Below are 593 nucleotides of genomic sequence, written 5' to 3'. Positions count from 1 at the left end.
CTCACCACTACCCTCCCCCCCCCCGGGGGCTTCTATCCAACCAGAACTTCTGCCCTGTCTCTTCCCCCCACAAAAATATTTACCCACCCCCCCCCCCCCCCCCCCCCCCCCCCCCCCCCCCCTTCTCTGTGGAATTCTTTTTGCCCTACAAAATTGTAGAAGAGTCCCCCTTGTGGTATATGCCCTAAAAGCAACATTCGGAAATACCTGTGATTTCATCTGGTCTGGTTTTTTTTGTTGTTTGCTTTTGTTTTTTTCCCCTCAAGCCTGAATGTTAAACGTATGGCTTATTAAATCAGAAGCATAATTCATGGTGTGTGTGCTGACTTTCTCTTGCAGAGTTCTGCAAATATCTGAGATGGCAGCAGTTAAAACAGTAAGACAGGTCATTCTTTCAGGTAATTCTGCTCTAAATCCACAACTTGCGAACCGAGTGCTTCACCACAGATTCTGCAAAATGTACTGTGAGAGTAGAGGGTAAGAAAGCTGTGAAGGAGACATTTTGCAGGATTTTTCTCAAGCGTGAAAAGCTGAATAAGAGAATCAAGTTAGCACGACAGTGCATCTAGAAAGAACAAAGCTGTTGGCTGTGC

The sequence above is a fragment of the Lagopus leucura genome, unplaced genomic scaffold (genome assembly GCF_019238085.1).
Source record: "Lagopus leucura isolate 7727_CA_CO unplaced genomic scaffold, USGS_WTPT01 Super-Scaffold_739, whole genome shotgun sequence".
Taxonomy (NCBI): Eukaryota; Metazoa; Chordata; class Aves; order Galliformes; family Phasianidae; genus Lagopus; species Lagopus leucura.
Note: the sequence above shows the minus strand (reverse complement) of the source record.